The 22,625-nt window shown below is 45.5% G+C and overlaps 1 protein-coding gene across 1 annotated transcript in view; it reads right to left on the bottom strand.

The window, feature by feature from the left end:
• Zbtb7c (zinc finger and BTB domain containing 7C) overlaps positions 1-7,898 on the bottom strand; it is a 280,314-nt gene extending 272,416 nt beyond the window's left edge. Inside the window, exon 1 of the mRNA XM_090353133.1 lies at positions 7,082-7,898. The gene's annotated coding sequence lies outside the window, so the exon portion shown is untranslated. The remainder of the gene's footprint in view (positions 1-7,081) is intronic.
• Positions 7,899-22,625: the final 14,727 nt, after the last annotated feature.

Raw genomic sequence — 22,625 nt, 5'->3', positions numbered from 1 at the left:
GCCAATCCAGGTCATCTGTAGCTTCTCCATTCAGCTCCCATCAGCAGAGCCAACCTAGCACATTCCTGTCTCTGCAGCCTGATATTCTCTATTGAAAAGACCCATAGGTGTCTTTTCATGAGGTGCATGAGGAAGCAAGACATCCCTTGACAGTGACAACTAGATAAAGTTCCTGCCTTAATAAGTATATTCCTCTCTCCATAGGCTCCCTCAAATAATGTTAATGTTAATTCTGCCTGCATGGGAGCAGTCACCACCAAATCGTCACCACCCATCTAGCCTGTGTTTTAGCCTCTGCAATAGGCAGCCATTTAGGGAAAGACAACAATGTCTTAAATATATTTGCAGAAAAGACCCTTTGGAGTCTTTTCTCCCCCTCCCTGGAGACTAGGGATGGAAATCTGTAAAATGTATGAGTGGCAGTGTCTTCCACGCATGGGGTCCCTAGTTCTTTTTCATGCTGTTCTATAAGCTCAGCTCCACAGATATTGGTGCTTTTATCAAGAAAAGAAGCCAGAACTGAGAAGGGTCAATTAATGTGCTTGATGTGCTGTAAGAACCCAAGAGGAGGAGGAAGAAGAGTTCTCATCCCCATCCCAAAGCTGTAGTGGGCAGACAATTCCCAGCTTCTCTGCAGTGCAGGAACCCAAGCCATGGGTTTCAGGTCTGATTAGTTACGAGCCTTCTCCATGCCTTAACTGCTTCACCTCAGTTTCCTAACCTGGGAATGGAGAAAAGGGCCATGATATCCCAAGGCTCCACCTTCTACTAGGACTAGATTCTAGGTCCTAGGAGCTATCAGTGTCAAGAATCTCTTGCTGCTTCCTGGGATAGGCTGTGCCTCTCTTTGCCATTCTCCACTCTGTAAGGCTCTACCTCTGCCATTCCTTACTGTGTTGAGGAGCTAAGGGAGGAGATGGGTTTTCCTATCTGAAGAGTTCTTAGTGGGTGTGGAGACTCAAACACCCCTTCTTCTAGTATCAGTGAGTCACAATGATAATGTGTTAAGGTTCCAAGGGAAAGGAACCTCCAGGGGCAGTGGGATGGGAGAGGGGTCTCAGAGAGGGCTAGAGGGGAGGGGAGACTTGTACTCAGAGACTGAGCTCTGTCCCTAAGCTTTTTCACTCAAGGCTGGTACTCTGCCACTTGAAACACAGCTTCACTTTTGGGTCTTTTGGGTCTTTGGAGATAAGAGCCTTACAGACTTTCCTGCCTGGGTAGGCTTCAAACTGTGATCCTCAGATCTCAGTCTCCTTAGTAGCTAGGATTACAGACACAAGCCACTATCACCCAGTTTAGTAGATTTGTTTTCAGTGAAAGATAACATGGATTTTAAAAGCCTAGAGATTAATTGTAGTTGGATGTGTGTGCTTGTGTGTGTGTGTGTGTGTGTGTGTGTGTGTGTGTTGGGTAAAATACCTTAAAAATACATCCAAGTCAATGTTGTAGAAATGCTTCGATTTTATGTTTTTTCACATTTTTCAAATTTTCTGTTATGACGCTTGCTGCATTATTTAATCAGAAAATAAACTAGAATTCAGAGTGGTGGTACAAGCTTGTAATCCCAGTATGTGGGAAGTTGAAGCAGAAGGAAGATCATGAGTCGGAGTACAGTTAGGGCTAGTGAGTTCAAGACTGGCCAGGACTCATAAGAACTTGTCTCCAAAAAATCCGTAATAGTTTTTTAGTGGTAATACTTTTTTTTTTAATTTCCTCATGAATTTGTTTTTACAGGCATCATTTCAGTGGAAACTGGACATCAGCAGAATGTGGAAGAAGAATGAAAGTTCCCACACCTGTGAGTGTAAGTGTACTCCCCTCCTTGGCCCTGAAGAGAAACTTACCCTGTGTCCACGCTGGCAGCCAGCTGCCCACAGCTGTTCTGAAGAGGCTGCCAGTGAATGGTGCTGGTGGAAAAACACAACATTCCTGACTCTCCAAGGATGCCATTATGCTTAGAACTCTTGCCCACCAAAGAAGTAAATAAGCAGGGGGGTGGCAAGCTAGAAGAACTTGAGTCCTGAGAGGACATCAGCTGCCAGAGCTCTATAACTCATAACGGAGTACATGAAAGAACTCCCTCTACCTAAGCCAGCCTTGACAATGGTCTTCCTGGGCTGTGCCTCTTATATGCCACCTTCCCTTCCTGCCTCACTTCAGAATGTGCATGAATAAACTTTATTTCTGCCTCTAGGCCAAAGAGATCCAAAGGTCAGGCCCCTGGCTGATTCATCTTCACACATCCAAAAGCACTAATCAGCATAGCCATTCATCAACTGTTTGCTTTGGCAGTGCCATGAGTCAAACACTGCTCTGGAGAAGAGGACACGATCAACACTGACATGGTCCCTGCCCTCCTGAAGCTTACACCCTGGTGGGAAAGACAGACATTAAACAAGAGAACCTACCACCCAACCACAATGGAACAACTGCCCATCTGTGTAGAATGATCCCAGAGGATCTTAGAACGTTCCTATCCCAGGGATTTAGGATTGAAGGACTTCCCAGAGCCAGGATGTACACCTATGCTCAGGCACTGCCCCCCTTGCATAGGGAGGTACACTACACCCCAGAAATATCCCAAGGCAGACTTATAGTTGGCTTTTCGGAATAGTGGCAATGTTTTGTTTTTTATATGCAGCAACTGGCAAATTCCAATAGGTTTCCCCCAGCTCCAGTATTGGATGTTGTAAAAAGAAAAAAACAAAAACAAAAACAAAAAACAGTGCAGAATGGTATAATGATGTTCTACTTGAGACCTAAAAGTGAAGGCAAAGCCAGATGGAGAGGACTGGAGAGAAGGGCATTCCTGACAAAGGGAATGGCCGAGTCAAAAACATTAAACACTCTGGGTGTTCGAGAAACAAGAGAAAATGGGAAGGGCAGAACATGGATCATGGGAAGATCAGAGAGCAGGAGCCGTGGAGGGTTATGTGAGGGGATGGTCTGACCTCCCATCCTGAAGGAACCCCACTTTGCTGGCTGGCTGTGCAGCTTGTGCTGGGCAGTGACAGCCAGCACAAAAGGACCGTATCCCCAGTGGCTGCATCCATGATGGCTGGATCCTATCATTCCTAGTGCTATAAAGTAGCCAATCCGCTTGGGCCCAGAATTGTACCTCACAATACCGAAGGACATTTCTATCCTTCTCTCCACCCTCTGCTACTCCTTCATAGTGCCATGAAACACTGCTATTCGCCCACCCAGGCTCCAATCTCTCCTCTTCAGCCAGAGACTCCTAACTAAGTACACTCCTCTTGTTGAAACCTACCTTGAGCCCCTGAAATGGTTCTATGGAAAAATCAAGTCACCAAGGGGAAAAGCAGAAAGATGAGCTCAATGGTACCACCTCCTCCCGCCAGCCACACCCCCATTCTTCATTCTGCCAACCGGCAGAAAATGGATGTAGCCTCAGCCATGAGATTGTAACCAGTAGCATGACAGAAGTATTTATTTCAAGACAAAGGAAGTCTTTGGTGTTTGTTTCAAGAGTCGGTGGGCAAGGGGCCATCAGGAACTCGTCTGGGGAAGAGCAGAGGGGAGGAGTGTGTGCCTCAAACCTCCTCCACTTCCTCCTCCATTCTGTACAGAAGTGGCCCAGCGTGGAGTCCCTGGAAACCACAGCCAATTTATCACTTGCAGGATCTCCTGTATAAAAATCATTGCTGTTATTCTTCAGAAAGCCAACGTTGTGTCCTTTCATAGGTTGGTGAGCATTTCCCTACAATGCACCTCCCTGTGCAATGAGGGCAGTGCCTGAGCAAAGGTGATACATCCTGGCTCTGGAAAGTCCTTGGAGCCTAAGTCCCTAGAGCAGGGATATTCCAAGCCATCCTCCAGGATCCGCCTACACAGGTCAGTGTTCACCCTAGTGTGGTTTTTTTTTTTTCTTGTTTGTTTTTATTCCCAGGGGATACAGTCATCCTAGGGAGGAAGAAGTGAACGCTGCAGATGGTTCTAGACCCTTGAGTCTCTTCTTCCCAGGAGGGGAGGAGGGGTTATAAATAGGTTGCACTCCTTCAGCCCTACACAGGCACAGATCCCACACCCCCGCCCCAACCACAGCCAGCTGGTCTTTCTGCCACCCAAGTTCCCACAGCCTGCTACTAAGAGGGAGGACAACTGCCCATCCTGGGCGGGGCCAAGAAGCAAGAGGTCCTGACCCACTGCCAATGAACCACAGCTATTAACTGTAACCCCCTGTGTCCCACACTCCTCTAGCTAGAACTGCAGTGCTAGGAAGGACAGGGATCCAGAAACTGTTCAGGGATTCTTTTACACTCTGAACCACCCAGCAGGTATAAGCTGCATGTCAGAATGTGTTAATGCCCTGGAAGAAGTTATAGGAGGACCACACCTCCCGTCATTCTGCCTCAGTTTCTCCATCTGTAAGATAAACAACTACTCAGTCTGTGGGATGCTGGTGTCAGGAAAATGAAGACATTGTCACAGTACAACACCATTATCAGTAGAACACCAACTCTCAGTTTCTTATATGGGACACTCTAAGCAAAACTATACTCGCTGGCTCTGCATTAGCTTTGAATTCTTGATACTGAATGTTCATGAAAGCAATGAAATTTATAAAACGTTCTCTCTTACAAGTCATTTCTGACTAATACAGATTGACCCACACCACACCCAGCCTCATTTTTACTTAATAAGGTTTTGCCAGGCTGAATGTAACATCTCAGCCAAAGGTTAAACCTTCCCCTAGAGTATTTATTTATGCTGGAAAATATAATATTTTGGTTTTAAAAGAAAAAAAGTATCTTAATTATTTGATACCCCTCTCCCATGGCATACACACTGATAAGAAACAAGTGGCTAAAATCTAAGTGGCCAACTCGCGTCTCTTTTTAATTAAGACACTTTGTTTGCTCAATAAAATACAGAGTTAAAAAAAAACATTTACTGAAAACCCACTCATTGGTGCTTAATAGCTGTGTCAAATACTCATAACAACATTTATTCCAGTACCCCCAGATAATTGCTCATCTCTCTCATTTGGTATCCACAACAGCACAGCATTTGTGTCCAAGTGTAATTGATCCAAAATTGGGCTTCCTTTCAAAAATATCTGTAAAACCTAATTACCAGGAAAACAGTTCTGGCATCCTATGGGAAGTGGGTACTTCAGTGAGACAAGTGGCAAACCCATCTTGGCTAATCAAGCCACATTATATTACCAAAGGAGTCTGAGGAATTTGGGGGTGATAAGGGAGCAGAAAAAGTTAGGGTAGTGTCAGACTGGCCTCTGCAGTGACATTCCTGATTTTGCTAAGCCAAGAACAAGAGACAGGAAATATGCCATGTTGGCTAGCTAATGTAGATTTAGAAAGCACGAGATAATAAGTCCATAATAGGTGTGGGATCTGGAGTGGCATTTCTGATAAGGCCTTGCCTTCAGAATTCTATCCACCCTGGCCTGGGAGAGTGATGTCATTTCTAGTCTCCCTGGACTCTTAACATTGTACTGGATCATTTCCTTGGGCCTGGCATTGCTCATCTGTAAAATGAGTGCTGTTAATAGCTAGGGTTTCTTTCACCCTTTCCCCCAAATTATGTGTGCTTCCTTAAAGCAAAGAACATCTTTTATGCTCCTGTACTTATGGAGACCGGGGAAACAGAGTGTGAGAGCAGGACCGAGGAGACTGTAGGACTGAGTGTGTTTCCAACTCTCACACAGTTTTGTACCTACTTGCAACACAGGGTATCAGACCAGCTCTAGGGATAATGATTTCTTTCAGCCCAGGACAGACCTACCCTGGTGATTCTACCTCGCTGCCCTGGATTCCTCAACCACGTGAATGAGGAATGGGGCCAAGTCACCAGACCTCAGAACCTCTCCACCAAGCTGGAGATAACATTTCTCCCTCTTTCATGAAGTCGTCTCACCCGCACCCCCCTTTTTTTTTCTATCTCCGCGGCCCCTGCCCTAGCTTTGCCATGGTACGGTAGGACTCCATGGAGAGACGGAGCACAACTCTGCCCCAGCTTCCTCCACCCTTCGCGATCACCACTCAAGCTTGGGTACCAGCCACCACAGCCACGCAGATTTCAAAGGTAACAGGAGCTGCCTTTTTCTGTTGGTTCTTTCTTTCTCCTGGCATTTCTCCGTGAGAAACCAAGAGCAGCCAGAATAACGAAGCAGCACCACGGCCCAGAGGCAATTCGGTTTCAAGCCAACCAGAGACGAGCGAGGGTGCGCGCGGTTCCCGTCGCTAGGAAGCGACCCCCGGCTCCCCGGGCGGGCGGCGGGACCAGGCGAGGTTCCGCTTAACTTTCCGAAGGAACCAGGGGCTGCGTGCGTGCGCCCATTTCTCCCAGCTTCCCACGTGGACCGCAGCAAGGGTCTGAGACCCTGCCTGAGCGCCATCTCGCCCCGGGACCGCCACGCAGCCCTCGGGCTTCATTGTGAGGCACAGAATCCCAGCCGTCCCAGCTCCTTTCTTCCCAACCGTCAAGAAAAAGGCGATGGGATGTTCGAGGTGCCCAAGTCCCAGAAAAACGTCACACACACACACACACACCCCGCCAAGATGCTCCTGCGGCTCCCCGACAAAAGTGCGCCAAAACTTTTGGCAGAAACCACCTGTGGCTGCCAAGAGGTCCTCCCAGCCCGGGCCGGGATGCGCCACCAAGCCCGGGACCGCACGCGCCCCCCGAAGTTCCCTTCCAGCCCGGCGCGCCCCTTGGCTCCGGGCCGCGGTGCCAGCCAAGAGGCGCGGCGCCCGCTCGCTGGTAAGCTCTGGGCTGGCTCTCCCTCCCTCCCTCCCTTCCTCCTTCTCTCCTCTCCCGCCTCCTCCGGTGGCATGGCTGCCGCACGGAGCCCCTGAATAGCCACCGCAGCCCCCCGCCTTCTGCCCAGCGAGCGGAGCGCCCTCCTGCCCCCGCCGGCGCCCCGGAGCGCGCGGACCGCCCGCCTCCTAGCAACGGTCCCCGGCGATCGCTTCGGGGCGCTGCTGATGCGCAGACAACCCTTTCCGCGCCCCGCGACCCCCCGGTCGCCTCAGCAGCCGAGGTGTGGAAGAGAACCCCTGACCACCGGCCCCAGAGCCCGGAGCGCGAGACGGCTCACCTTTGCGCGTCTCCGGCCGCGCGCGCCTCCCGCACTTGGCGCCGGGCCGCGGGTGCTCGCGTCCTCCCCCGGCCGCGGCCGTCCGTCGGTCCGTGCGCTCCGGAGCGGCGCCGGCTGTCAGAGTCTCGTGGCGGGGCTGCGCCGGCCGCGGGTGTGGAGCGGCGCGGCGGCGGCGGGCGCGCGGGCAGCTCCTCCCTCCCCGGGCTGCGCCTCCGCCCTCCTCGCGCCCCGCCTCCCGCGCCGCGGCTGTCAGCCCCGCGCCCCTCGCCCGGCACCCGCGCGGCTGGCTCGGGGGGCGCACGGGGCTAAAGGGCCCGGATGTGTGCGGTCGCCTCTCGGTGGCTCGCGCCCGCCTGCCCCCCTGCGCCCCCTCCCCGCCCAGCCACACGTGCACTTGCTGCGTCTCAGCCTCCGCCCGGCTCCGCTCATTTCTATTTTGACCGTAACTGTGGCGAGTGGGTGGCGCTGCGGGGAACCCGCGGAGGCCTCGGGCGGGAGTCGGTCCCGGCGCGGGGGCGGAGTGGGGGGCCGGGCAGAGCCACCAGCCGCTCGGGGCTCCGCGTCTTTTTTTTTTTCTTTCTTTCTTTTTTTTTTTTCTCTTTGCCTCCTCCAGGATTTAAAGGGACAGCCCCGGCCGAGGCGAGGGGCCCGGCGGCCGAGGTTTCTCCGGTCTCCAGACGCCCTCTGCGGCCGGCCAGACCCGCACGCACTCCCGAGCGCAAGCTCCGAACGGCGGGGCGTTTTTAGGAGCACACACGGCCCGGTGGGCCCGAGCGGCAGAACTTGGCTTAGTTGTCCTGTGCACGGCTATTTTTTTTTTTTTTGCAGAGTTGGGTGGGGGGCGAGAGGGGGTGGAGGAAATCAAACTAGTCAGTAACTGCTTCCCATCCAAAAGTGAGGAGCAATAGAGTGGGAAGCCAGGAATTGGGGACAAGAAGTTTCCCCAACTCCCGCGAGTACCACCCTACGCCTGGCCCACTAAAAATGGTATGCTTGCAGCATCCCGGTGGCCCAGATCCCTCCTAGAAAGCCCACCCTGGAGACCTCTTAGCAGCCGGGGTCCTACACCCCTGGCCGCCAAGGATCCCCATTACTTTGCAACCCAGGTGCCAGCGACCTGGCCTGGACCGCTCCTGGGAGGGTGGGTCAGGTCCCACCCTTAAGCTACGCGGCTAAGGGGCTGGTCCAGAGAAGGCGTGGCTCCGCCCAATCGCTTAGCCACGCCCCCGAGCGTACTGGAAGGCCCGAGAGTCTGCCCAGCGGTGCCAGGTCGTGAGGGATTTTGGGGAGGACCCATCGCAGAGGAGACGAGGGCATCTGGACCTAATAGGGTCCTGTGAAAAGTCACTGGCTGGTCCTCGCTTGGTGTTGACGTTTGGCCACTGTAAGACTAGGGCGCCCTTGACCTGGCTTTAACCCTAATAACTCACCCCTTCTCCCTTCTTCCTCCCTTGGCTGCTTCCAAACTTCTTCAGGGCTGGCTGAGGAGAGGGGAGACCATGAATGGATGCCCAACCTTACACTGACCCAAAAAGGAGATCCGTGCGGTGACTGTGTAATAGTGTCTTTTAATGCTGAAAATACTCGATGACATCATTTATGAAATGCACACAAATGAACTTGTATGCTTGGTACTCTGGGAGTTTTGTTGCAGTTGTTGCTTGTGCCAGAACGGAGTCTTGAAGCATCAAGGCCTCACACTAGTGTGTGGCTTTTTCTCCCAAGGTTAGAGCCACACCTTTGTTTTATTGCTGTTGTTGATTCTTTAGAGATAAGGGTCCCACAGACATTTTAGGGCTGGCTTCCAACTGTGATCCTGACATCTCAGCATTCTGAGTAGATAGTATTACAGGCATGAGCCACCAGCACCTGGGTCTTTGGGATGTTTTATATCCTTCATTCAATGGCACGGTAAATGTACATTGGAGTGCTCCATGTTAGGGTAGAAAAGACTAGCGAAGACGTGCCTGGAATAAGCAGGAAGGTGCATGAGAAAGGGACCAGACACACAAGGTTTGTACAGTGATATGGAGATAAATGTGCTAGAGAGGAACTGACTCTTCAATCAATTCAAGTTTGGTCTGTTGTGGAAACTAAGATGTTTCAGAGTCAGGATGTAGTTTTCCAAGTTGCTAAAGTTTCCACAATGACAAAATTATATTCATTGCTTTAAGTAGCCCTAAGAAGTCATTATACTCCAACATGGTAGGTTGAGTCTCCCTGTTAAATTTGGTTGTATGCTTGGCTCTTTCATTAAAAGGTCTTCAGCAATATGGAGTACTACTGGGCCAGCTGCATGGCTGAGCTTCAGAGCTGTAAATCTGGCTGTGTCCATGCCAAACATTGGGGCACATTTAGGGAGCACCTGGAGGACCTTCCCTGGAATGCCAAAAATGTGGTTCTGGGTGGGAGGACAGCAGCTACAACCCAGGAAAAGTGTGCACTATGTTAGCCATAAGTCAGAATTGTAAAGTTTCTCCTCCCTTCTCTGGCCCAGACCTGATGCCGTGTAATTGTAAGCCACTGATAGCTTTAAGGCTTCTAGACAGAAAGCACCAGGGTACTGAACCATAGGAAAGGAAACCTTCCATTAAGGTAAGGGCATTCAAGAGAAGAATAATCTGTGGTGGTGGTTAATAGAGTGTTTTCAAGAAAGTGGTTACAGACTCTGTGTATGGGTTTTGCTCAATTGTATTTTTGTCCCCACCACCTCAAGCTCTTTACCCATCTTGTTAAATTGAATGCCAGGCTCATGCACAAGACTTTAAAAGTGATATGAGTGGGGGAAAAAGTGATGAGTGAGCAAAAACTCATCAAATTTACTTTATTATAAAAGCATTGCTTTGTTGTAACCATGTGTAAAACAGAACTCACAAGCAGTAAGTGACTAGGCCAGGGTCCCGCAGCTGGGGGCTGGCAAAGGCAGCACTTGGTCTTGAATTAGGGAGGTCAGAAGTTCAGGAGCATCTTTTCCCTACAGGAGAGAGGAGGCAATTTTAAGGGGGGCAGTATGTGTGTGGGGGGAGGAACAGCAAAAGATAACCAAGGAAACTAAAGTCTACATTACTTAGATACTGAATGAGGCACAAACTATACTGTGAGTTATTTTCTGGAAAAGATGGACTTTACTCAGTCTTTTGAAGTTTGAACCCTCCCACCCCCCCCCCACTCCTCTATACACACTCCTGTCTTTCTCCTTCCTTCTCTCTCCTCTTTTCTCCTTTTGTTTATTTCTTGAGTGGAGGAGAACTAATGGGGCTTGAACTCAGGGCCCAGGTGCTATTTGTTCCAGGCTGGCACTCCACCACTTGAGTCACAGCTTTACTTAAGCCTTTTTGGTGGTTAACTGGAGATAGATGTCTCATAGACTTTCCCAGGCTGGCTTCAACTCATGATCCTCAGGTCTCAACTTACAGAGTAGGTAGGATTACAAGTGGGAGCCACTGACATCTAGCTTCTTACTAATTTTTAAATTCTCACTTTGAAATAAAAATTTCAGATTTACAAAAATTATATAAAGAGGGGCCGGGAGTTTGGCCTAGTGGTAGAGTGCTTGCCTAGCCTGCACAAAGACCTGGGTTTGATCCTCCGTACCACATACATAGAAAAAAGCCGGAAGTGGTGCTGAGGCTCAAGTGGTCGAGCTCTAGCCTTGAGAAAGTCCAAGGACAGTGCTCAGGCCCTGAGCCCAAGCCCAGGACTGGCAAAAAAAAAAATTGATATAAAGAATTCCCATATACGTTCACTCAGATTTTTCAAATGCTAACAATTTCCCACATTTACTTTATTCCACTGTTTCCTTATACATACATATTATTTCTTCCTAAATCTTTGAGAGTAAGCTGCAGATATGATGTGCAAAGACATTCTGTAACACAGTTATCAAAATCAGAGTAGAACTGTCATACAAAAACAGTTATCTAATCTAAGCAGATTTCATCAATTGCCTCACTAAGTGGGGGGGAGAAAATAGATTCTGGTTGAGATCTAACTTGGGATTTTATATTGCATTCAGTTGACATTGTTCATGAATATTTTCCTCTATTAAACAAACATTATCACTTTGATTTATTTTAATGGTGAGTGCCTGTGAGACAATCTTTGAGCCATCCGTTTGATTTTTGTCTAGGCTCTCATCCTTGTGTCCCCTCACCCTCAGTACTGCCGAGTCCAGATACAGAGAAAATTCTGCTAAGCCTATTTAGTGAGAATCCTTCTGCCCTATCAACTCAATATCTTGTCCAATTCTTCATCTTCACCTTCCATACCTGATTACTCTGGTCTATCTTTAGCAAGAATCCTGCTAGGTCAGTTTAGCAAGAAGCTACCTACCCCTGAGGGCCTCTTAGTAATTTTCCATCTTCTTAACCCACTTCCCCTCATTTGGTTCCTTGGCTGTAATTCTCCACTTGTTCTGGCCAAGACCCATCCTTTTCTTCATTGTAATAGCCCCCATGGTCTTGAAAAAAAAAAACTTTTTTACTTAGCACGTTAACAAATATTAGAAGAATTTTTCTTTAAAAGGGCCAAAGAAAATAAATATTTAATTAAAAATTAAGACCACATGTAAATACCCACTGGTTATAATCAGTGTTAACTGTTGAGTTTTCAACAGGTCTGTGTGATTCAAGTACAAGTTTACTGTTTCCCAGGGGATGAATTCCCCTAGAAAACTGTGGATCCATACATTCCACTTCCCCAGTTTCCACTCTCACTCAAGCTACTCCCATGATCCACCACTCCTCTCAGTCCCGCACCCCAGACTCTGGTTACCAACTCTCTAGAGAAGGAAGATGCTGTGTCCTTGGAAGCCCCCATAAAGAATTTGGTATGGGAAGACCATTCCACTGTACACTCTTCTATCTGCCATACCAGGGCCTACAAAAGCTGTAGGTGACATATAATAAAGGGTTGGAATAGCTCAAGGTAATTAGAATGTAAGACTGGACAACATGAAGCCATGCATGAGATTCCATTTCCTTCACAGTTTAGGGAAGACTGAATAGGGTTTGGGTCTTTCATAGTGAATCTCCTGATGATGCACCCCTACTTCTCACCTGGCTTATGAGCTTCCAGGAATTAGTCTTGACTCTCATGTGGTTTATCTACCCTTTGGTGTGATCCTCCATAGGAGAACCAACATCTAATGTCAGGGAGAGACTTTCTCAAGAATCTCCTCTCCTGCCTTCATATATTTCCCACAGCCTCAGTCCATTCAACCACCTAAAATAACTTCCTGAAGTAGTTGCTTGGATAGAGTTGATTCAGTGATGACCACCAGCACCTCTATAGCTGAACAACTAAGCCATGCAGGGAAGAGAGGGCTGCAGGTAAGCTCAGCCCTTTAATATCCCCCAGCATTCTGAGTTGCAGGTGAGACTGTATATTTGTCTTACTCTTTAGCAAGATATTGGTGAACCAATTGTCTTGCTATTTAGCAAGATATTGGTGAACCAATTGTCTTGCTATTTAGCAAGATATTGGTGAACCAATTTTGCACCCATGTACTCTACATCACACCCTTTTATGAAGAGTTCTCACTGAGGATTCGGTCTAAAAGTATGAAGAGCAGGTAAACAAGTTGCTTCCAAAATTTAGAAACTATCATATGATTAGCTCTGTTCCTTCACCTTTCCCCAATTTGTACAATCTTGTTGCCTCATCCTCCCCATAAACCTATGGTAGGAGAATCACCCATGTGATAGGTCAGAGCTGTGCAGTTAGGAGGTTATAATACACCTTGCTCAGAGGCTGGCGGAAGAAGACAATGGCTTTGATTCTGGAAGTTTGGGGAGCTAGACTAATATTCATTGCAGAGTGCCTTTCTATATAAACAACATGATTTTAAAGTATAGCGTATTTTACTGTGAAGTGTAGAATTTAATGATGAAGATTTAGAATCATGGCAGAGATATTTGCATATTTATTTATGTCAATACCATTCATTGGTGATAAAGATTCTTCAGAGTATCCAGACATCATCTTTTTTTGTTCAAGTCCAGAAATCTTTTTTTTTTTCATTTCCTTTCTCACTCGCTAGTATCAAATTCATCACTCAGTTAAAAACAAAAAAACATTAGGGCCAGGAGTTTGGCCTAGTGGTAGAATGCTTGCCTAACATGCATGAAGAACAGGGTTCGGTTCCTCGGTACCACATACATAGAAAAAAGCCGAAAATGGTGCTGAGGCTCAAGTGGTAGAGCTCTAACCTTGAGAAAGTCCAAGGACAGTGCTCAGGTCCTGAGCTCAAGCCCAGGACTGGCAAAACAAAACAAAACAAACAAAAAAGAAACATTGCTCTCAATGCCAGGGCATTGAACCTACCTGTATTGAGACATTAGATCTCTTCTTGCCTCTATAGTACCCAAATGTCATCTGATATTGAGTCCTGGCTGCCAAGAGCTCTCAAAGGTGGTTGCTGTGCTAGCTGAAGAAGACCTTAAATGCAAGGGGTTTTTTTCCCCACAGCATTTAGGAATCTGTGAGCAATCATCTTGTTTCTAGTCACATTAAATTTAACATTTGTAATTACATTTTGCAAACATAAACCAGCACCTATTCTAACCAAGTCTTTCTCATAATCATAATTACTTCATTCTGTACTGTAATTTTGCTTAGTTTTCTAGATTAATAATTAACCCCCAAAATTAATATCTGCCTGGAATTTGTACATTACCTTATTTGCAAATAATATCTGTTCACACATGTCAAATTAAGTTAAAATCATATTGGATTAGGGTGAGCCCTAAATCCTAAATTCCCATACATGTAAGCTCTAGCTCACTTGGGAGTTGGAGACTTAGATGATTGAGTTTTGCCAACTCAGGCAAAACTTCATAAGTTCATTGCCAAAGTTGGGCATGAAATTCCAACTCCTTGGGAGGCCATAGGTGGGAGGATCACTATGTAGGCCCAACAGGACAAAACTTCAAGACCGTACCTGAAAAACAAGAAGAACACAAAGGACTGGAGTGTAGCTCAGTTGATGAGACCTGCCTAGCAAATGTGAGACCCTGAATTCAAACCTCAGTGCCAAGGAAGGGAGGGAGAGAGGGAAGGGGAAGGAGGAAGAGAAAGATATCGGAAGGAGGGAAAGCAATGGAAATATGCAACACTACAGGAGAAGACAATGTGAAGATGGAGGCAGAGGGAGGAGTGAGGCAGCTATAGTTAAGCAACACCAGAAGCCAAGAGAGAATCACAGAACCGATGGAGACACCCAAAGGCAGCATCCCTGTTGATGACCTTTCTTTAAAACTTCTGGTCTCCAGAACTATGAAATAAATTTCTGTGAAGGCATCAAGTCCCCTGTGGTGATTATTAGTGCAAACCCAGGAAACCAATGACTTCCCACAGACTACAGTCTGTACAGACTCCTATGGGCCAAGAACAGGGTTCATCCCTGTGAGGAGAAATATGCATTTTTTGGCCCAGCATAGTACAAGACAGTCCTTAAAAAGCATTATATTAACACCCCAATGGGAGACAGAGGGATCATTGTTGAGAAGACTTACAGACATTATGGACCTGGAATCTCCAAAAAAAAAAATCAGAGGAAATAGCAACTGCCACTCCTCAAATATAGCCTGAGCAGTGAACTAGAACTATGGAAGGGAATGAAGTAACAGCTAATCCTTGGCATATATTATTTCTGAACTTCTTGTTTAAAAGTTATTAATGAGGCTGGCATTTTTCATAAGCTCCTTAGTTGATATTTCTCTTTTTTGTAATTGCTTGTGATCTTTGCCCATTTCTGAACGGGTTGTTCCTCTCCTTTCTTATTTTAAGACTTCCTCACATAGTGAGGATATGAGCCTTTTGTCACATGTGCTGCAAACATTTCCCACTTTATCATCATTACTGTTCTTTTGATGTTTTTAATACTGTAAATTATACAAGAATAACTATCTTTGCAAACTTCTAAGAATACAGAGTTTATCTGGGTTAGTTTTTTAAATTAAACTATCAGCTGGGAACAGTGGCTTGCACCTGAAATCTCAGCTAACCACGATTTGCATACAGAACGGAAAGAGAGGAACTCAGGTGAGCTCAGCTAAGCAGTTAGTTGTTAGGAAGACATAAACCATTCATAGTATGTCTGCAGTTGCTCTGGTTTGTTCTTCACAGCTTTTTCTCAGAACAATGCTTGAAACATTGGGCAATTGAAAGTCAACCCATCAGTGAATTGCTCGAGTGGCAGGAGAGCTGGGTCGTTCCTGTAGCACTGGAGTATATACAGGTGACTGGGTTCTATACACAGCAAGCTCACCTACTTATGATCCTGAGGTAGGGGTGGTGGGGCAGATGGCACGTGCTCTTGCTGCTTTCTCTCTGGAGGTGATGATGGGTACCAGCACTCTCTGGGTGGTTTTCTCCTCCCAAATAAACAATCATATGACACAATGTCTGAAAACTCAGAATATTTCCTGTCTCCTTTGGCCTGGTGCCCTGCCTACTGCAAACCTGGAGCCATGAGAGTTTCTCCAGCAACCCCTCATGCCCTCCACTTCTGTCTCCAGCACCAGGATCCATGGAGCACCATGAGTTCACTGTGCTGGCCTGCTTGGCATCAGCCACATGAAGAACTGGGCCTTCTCCAGCCAAAGAAAAACTCAACAGAGGGCCAATTCCTTGGACTTTCTCTATTAGGCTGGCCCAGCTATGTTGTTCACCTGGAGGCCCTGTCCCTTCCAGGAGTTTTATTACTCCCATAGAGGCTCAGATCCGAAGGACTCTAAATTAACTCCACCAGGATCAGGAAGGAAGCTGTATTTCCCAGGGACCGTGACCTCCTTTCCAAGCTTCTAATTAACCAACGATGATATAGGTAGTAAAAGCAGAGCAGGACCTGATCTTCTAAAATATGATCTTCTTCATCCTTTGAGATCTACTGGTTGGTCAGCTATGTTATGACTCTTTTCCTAGGTTGAACAAAACAAAAGCAACTAACCATCTGCCTCTCTAAGCCCCTATAGCAAATTTATGTGGTGCTATTATGGCCCCTATTGCCTGGAAAGTGCATATAAGTTCTGTCTTTTAAGCCAGACCTGTTGGATAAAAAATTCTTGGTAGCCATCTTGAGAGAATGCAGAGGCCACAGTGAGCACAGCAGGCAGGCTTCCATCATTAGTGAAGAAAAACCAATGAAGAGTGCCCTCGCCTTACCATACAGCTGGATCTATTGTCCAAGATGATATTGACTGAGTAATTCAGTGCCAGAACTCCATTTGCTCCTCTTTGTAAAAGGAACAGAGCTTGGCACTTAGCAGTGTATAAGAAATATTTTGTTGACTTATTGGTTATAAAAAACCATTAAATCCTTTCTATAGATCAAGAAGCAGATGCAGTCTTGCCATAAACAAGTGACAACTATGCAATGGCAATTCTCACTCTAGCCTACTTTGCCTGAGCCCTTTGAATACAGAGACCACTCCTCTTGTTACTCAAGGCCTTTCCTATAACCTTACTTTGATGACATCTTTGACAATGTCTTTTTTTTTTTAATACTGTTTCACTATGTAACCCAATCTGGCCTTGAACTCTCAAACTTCCTTCCTGCTTCAGCCTCATAGGTGCTGGGATTATAGGCATCACCACCATATTTGGCAGAAAAGGTCTTTCTATAGATTTATCTGTGTGTCTTCAAATTAATAACTTATGGTTAGGGATGTAGATTCTACCTTAATTCACACTATGCCTAGCACACTGGCATTTGTTGGTACTCTTGGCATTAATGTCTGGTTACATGAAGAGACATTGTCATCTGCTGACTTCCAGTTGTTACTTGTTCTTCTGTTTTTAAAATTATCCTTTGTTTGGACTCAATATCTGGTTTGGTATATTATAGAACTATGCCTGATTTCCTCTTATCAGGTAGTGATCCTGTTAATTGAATTTATAAATATTAATTGAACTCTGGACTATTCAGTTGGGATGCGCCACATCACTGAAAGCACTTCAACACAAGGAGGCTAAGACCCTAATCATTGAAAACTTGCTGTCACCTCTCTCCACTAGTATATTTATTCATTCATTCAGTGCTAATTTTTAGAGTGAAATACTTAATAAAAACCAATTATGACAGATCGTTTTAGGGGAAAACACAGCAGACCATATTCCTTGATGTTCTGATACATAGTTTATGTGAACTCTTAGACAAAACCAGCCACAAATGTAGGCAGAATGCATACTGCCATCCACTGAGCTTCATGGGATTTCAAATCTTTCCCTATGCACAAACAACCCCTTCCACTATTTCCAACACTCACCAGTTACCATTGATTGCCTGTGTGAGGCCTCAGGTTTCATCCCCAAACTAGCAAAAAGATGAGTCAATTAAAAATTACCAACAATCTAATATATATCTTAATCAAGCATCACCAATGATACAGAAACAGAGGAACATATACTGCCCAGGCCCTCTACGCACTTAACCTCTGCAATTACCCTAAAGCTGTAAACAGTGTTATGGGCTATTAACAGGCTACAGCAACCCCTCATTTGTATGGAATCCATAAAAGTAGATTTTTCTAGAGATTTTTAAAACTTAGTGCTCTAGACATCCAATCTTGAAACAGCTGCATGTTATTGTATGTATTCGTAAGAAAACATTCTTTGCTATATGGTTGACACTTTTTTTTAAGCAGAAAGGAATAGCAACTCACCCATGGCTCTCACAGTGAATGGGAAGCAAGAAGAGCATTGGAGATTCCAAAGAGCTAAATCACCACCCAGATTTTTGCTTCTCACCCAAAGTCCCTGGAGTAGTTGCAGTGAGGGAGAAGTGGTCATGAAACATAGATGTCAATGCAACGAAGAAAAATAGATACAAAGAACTAATGAGGGCCGGGAGTTTGGCCTAGTGGTTAAAGTGCTTGCCTAGCATGCACAAAGACCCGGGTTCAATTCCTTGGTACCACATACATACAAAAAAGCCGGAAGTGGTGCTGAGGCTCAAGTGGTAGAGCTCTAGCCTTGAGAAAGTCCAAGGACAGTGCTCAGGCCCTGAGCTCAAGCCCAGGACTAGCAAAAAAAAATTAAAAAAGGAGTAATGAGCTTGCTTCCAGGGTGAGACGAGAGCTGACCCTGGGCTGAATATCTCAATTGGTGGTCATTACCAATTTCAGAAAAAAAGAGACAGAAATGTTATGAAGGCGCTGGTAATGGTGATGATGATTAAGAATCAAGGTGCAGCTGGAGACTGGACCCAGAAGCCACTCAGAAGCCTGCTTGCTCTACTCTACATTAATAGTAATAGCAGTTCAAACAGCGTTCAATATTTCACATAAATAAATTGTCTTGGTCTTGGAGACGTGCTTATTAACAATAACGAGGTGTTCGTAAGATTGATTATCAGCACTAACTGATCTGAATTTGCCGTCTGAATTTCCATGTTTGTTTCAGATAAATCACCTGTAGTTTCATAAGAAGTGATACAGGTCCTGGAAAGGCCTTGTTGCTGTCACATACTCTGGACATCAGTTCTCCTGAATAAATCAGGGTCCTGCCTCCTAAAGTCACTCAAAACACTGTATTTGTGACATATTTTTGAACTTCTCATCTGTGGGTCCCAGGGCATCTGGAAAGTGGAGAAGGAATTTAGAAGTAGTGCTTCGATGGGTTAATCTGAATTCCTAGAGGTCCCCACAGTCCCATGATTCTCTGTGGGACTTTGGGCCAGGCACAGAAATTCTCTGTGCTCCCATTCTACACATGGAAAATGGAGAACTTTGATCCTCCTGTTCACTGTGTTGGAGAGAAATGTGAGAATGCCGTCTAGGTATAAGGGCTATGCAAAGACAAGAGACAATGGAGGTGCAGGAGAAATAGAAAGTAAGTAGCTGGTCATTACTTCCTTTCCCCCATTCCCATACCCACCCACCTCAATCTCCAATATTTCCATGTCTTCTCCCTTAAAATCTTTTCCATCACCATCCACTCTTCCTCCAGAATATTCTACTCTCCCTTGTTCCTCACCCATTCTCAGGATGGCTTTTTCCATGGCAATATGCAGCACAGAGTTTCTTTGCCGGGTCTTACAAGATTAACTTGGATAGAAAAGGCACTTTTCTCACATCTGGTCAACCAAAAACTCCTCACCTATAACACATTGGGATTCTTAGCCCAACTCCTTCCTCGCCATCAGCTCCTGAATGGTACCTTGCACAGAATGGATAAAGTACTTGTAGAGATGACTTGAGGTTGGAAGGGAAAAGAAAGAAAACTCATTATCCTTATGGGTTTCTATCCCAAGACCCTTGATACCCATCTCTCAGTACCACATAAAATGTAAAGAGCATGTGAAAAGGTCACCCATGAAATCACAGGGCCACCGGAGGGCAGCCTGTGGTGGGGCTGGGGGAATTTTCTGGTTTTGTAAATTGCAACATGACATCATGCACACACCCATGGGTGGATGGAAGGCAGAAGAGGGAAGGGAAGGGCAAGGAGACAAGGACTAGTGGAACCACTAGTCCTTCCAGATGGCTGTCAGGCTGGAGCTGGCCCTGGGTGAAGCCATGCAGTAGGAGAATGTTGTCATTGCTGTCACTTTCTCCATGTCATCATGCACTCCAGTCACATGGCACCCCACACCACCTCCACCCTCCTCTGGCAGTGTGTCATATGACATGTCCACTCTTCCCTCCGGGAGCCCATCTGCCTCCTCCTCGTGGACCATGACCTTAGTGGGTCTCAGCTCCTCTGCCCCACGGCCTACTTCATCTCTCACCAGCATGGGTGATCCAGTCTCCAGCTTTGCAGCAGTTGGATGCTGCTAATTGTCCTCTCATCCCTGCCCTGCTAGCACTGACTAGCCCTTCCAGGTCATAGGGTTCAGACTCTACCTTAAATCATTGCTATCTGAGCTCAGGTCTTCCTTCCAAGAAGAGAGCAGATTCCTAGAAGCTGGGATTGTTATGTGTTCCCCAGCTGAGGCTGCACAGGGCCCAGTAGTAGCTGAACTATGAAAGATAAATCTGTGAGTACTCAGTACTATGCCTTCCTGTGTAAGGCCTTGAGTTCAAACATCAGGATCTCTCGTTCAAAACAACAACAGCATACCAGGTTCAAAATTTAAAAAAAAAAAACCAAAACACTTCAAAATAAAAGAGAAAGAAGAGAGGAACAAGCTCATTTAATGCTATAATAAATATTCTCAGAGATACAAGAGATGAGATAGGAAAAAGAGTTGTTATTATGAAAAGGAACATTCAGAGAACAAAAGCAGGTACCTTAAGAATGAAAAACATTTTAGTAGAAATGAAAAAGAGTATAAAAGCAAAGCTGAGGAAAAAGGGGAGGAAAGTAGAGAAAGACTATCACAATAGATTAGCAATTGGGGCAGCAGAAAATTATAAACAAAAAATGATGGAAAGAAGAAAGAGAAAAAGAAGGAAAAGGAAGAGGCAGAGAAGGGAAAGGAGGAAAAGAAGGAAGGAGGGGATGGGAGTTTGGCCTAGTGGTAGAGTGCTTGCTTAGCATGCACAAAGACCTGGGTTTGATTCCTTAGTAGCACATAGAAAAAAAACAGAAATGGTGCTGTGGTTCATGTGGTAGAGCTCTAACCTTGAGAAAGCCCAAAGACAGTGTCAGGCCCTTAGTTCAAGCCCCAGGACTGGCAATAAAAAAGAAGGAAGGAAAAGGGAAGGTAGAGAAGGAAACCTCTCAAAAATCAAAGATTTGAATTTACAGATTTAAAGGGCCTCCAAACTCACCAGTATAATAAATGAAACATTAATATGCTAAAATGTTTTCACTAGGAATAATCCTTATAAACTTACAAAGATAAAAAGCTCTTGATATATCACAGAATTGAGACATGTAAGGGGCAGAGTGGGTCAAAGTTAGTGAAGGTATTGAAGTGATGACACAGATTAAGACATAGTGTACACACAACCCGCTTTGCTAAGTAGCAATAAGTCTTCTAAACTTAAGATAACTAAGTAGTGTATTGAGAGGGTTGGGTAAGAGTGCTGAAAGAGGTGCCATAGATCAAGATGCATCATATTCATAAACTACTTGAGTGCATGGCGACTCCTTCAAACAACTACATTTTTGTTTGTTTTGCCAGTCCTGGGTCTTGAATTCAGAGACTGGGCACTGTCCTTGGACTTTCTCAAGGCTGGACCTCTACCACTTGAGCCATAGCACCATCTCTGGCTTTTTCTGAGTATGTGGTACTGAGAAATTGAACTCAGGGCTTTGCACATGCTAGGCAAGCATTCTACTACTAAGCACTCTACCACTAAGCACTCTACCTCCCAGCCCCCAGTCTTGGGCTTTTCAATAACACTATTAGAAGCTTTGATCGAACCATCAACATTTTTAGGCCATAAACATTGAACACAAAAAAAATTAAATGAAATGATGGCAATAATATCACCTCTTATCACTGTCAGTTGTTTTTTTTTAAATCACACCATAAAATACATACAAGTAGGAAGTATTTGGTGGCTAATGAGGCCTAGGGACAATTGCACAAGTCAGTGTTTATAACCTGGTTGATATTTTAAAATGTCATAGTCCTGTCACATATGTTCAGTTTTCCAATTTTTGTGCTTATTTAGCATAACTTGCTCCAAACTAGAGAAAAATTTTATGCTACAGAAAAAGAGAAAGAGTATAATGTTCAAGGCAACTGAAAAACAAAATGTCAAATGATAACAGGGAGTTTGTTTTATCAGATGCCAATTCTTTATAAAACAAAACAAAAACCTGAAAACTGCATTGATTAAGCATGGCATTGGCACAGAACAAAGTGATATAGCAAAGGAACTGGAAAATACATTTTGAGAAAATAAAGTCAAAATGATTGTTTATCTACATGGAAACTTTAACACTGCAGTATTTTGCTTTTTTAGGGAGAAAGCTCAAATAGGCAGTGACATGCTAAGATCTGAGTTTTTTACTTGGCTCTGTCTGCCCCGGCTGGCTTTGAGCTGTGTTTCTCAGTTCTCAGTTTCCTGCGTAGCCAAGACTATAGGCATGAGCCACTGGCATTGGTTTCCACTATAGATCTTGATGGAAGATTATAACCATTTGTTTTCTCATGAGGCTGTATATCCTGTGGAGGTAGAGGCTGTGCCTTTTCTTTTCTTTCTTCTTATTTATTTTCTTGTATATGTGGGTTAATATTGGGGCTTGAATTCAAGACCTCAGGCTCTCCTTTGGCTTTTTTTAATCCAAGTTAATGCTCCATCACTTGAGCCATACATACCTTCACTTCCAGCTTTTTGCTGGTTAATTGCTTGGGCTTGTTTTGGACCACAATCCTCAGATCTCAAACTTCACAGTAGTTAGGATTACAGGTGTCTGCCACCAGTGCTCATCTCTCTGCCATATTCTTGATGTCTGGAAGATACTATGTCCTTGACAGATGTCCTAAAAGAGCAAAGATGACCAAGGGAAGAATACTGAGTAGTATCAAAACTTAAGGGACAGAAAAGTAAAGGGAGGAAGAAACTAGCACCATTGCAAGGCAAAGCCGTGTGGCATTTCCGAGTGATCAAGAGAGAGGATGACCAGGAATGATCAAGGGGGCACT

Source organism: Megascapheus bottae, chromosome 19 (assembly GCF_031878675.1).
Source record: "Megascapheus bottae isolate mThoBot1 chromosome 19, mThoBot2.hap1, whole genome shotgun sequence".
NCBI classification, from domain to species: domain Eukaryota; kingdom Metazoa; phylum Chordata; class Mammalia; order Rodentia; family Geomyidae; genus Megascapheus; species Megascapheus bottae.
The sequence above is the reverse complement of the archived record's forward strand: the minus strand, read 5'-3'. Positions and strand labels throughout refer to the sequence as shown.